Raw genomic sequence first — 337 nt, forward strand, 5'->3', positions numbered from 1 at the left:
TGCCGCCACTCCACCTGGATCCTCGGGATCCATCCCGGACCAACCAGCGAGCCCCCCTCCTCCTGCTTTGATCCCCGAAGGGATCGAGAGAGCTGCCGCCGCCTCGTCACCTCCCGCGCCTCTCGACCCCCGCCTCCTCTGCATGCATCTCACCGGAGCAAGCCCCATCCCGATCCAGCCGTCGCCGGCGAACAACAGCAGCACCTGAGCCCCCCGCTCCCTGCCTCCTCACACCGGCGACCAACCCGACGACACCAGGCCCTGTCTCGCGCCCCTGTTTTTTTTCCTTCGTCTCCCTCGCTGCTCCCTCTGTCTCACCCGATTCTCTCTCTCTCTC

This window comes from Triticum dicoccoides, chromosome 5A, assembly GCF_002162155.2.
Source record: "Triticum dicoccoides isolate Atlit2015 ecotype Zavitan chromosome 5A, WEW_v2.0, whole genome shotgun sequence".
Classification (NCBI taxonomy): domain Eukaryota; kingdom Viridiplantae; phylum Streptophyta; class Magnoliopsida; order Poales; family Poaceae; genus Triticum; species Triticum dicoccoides.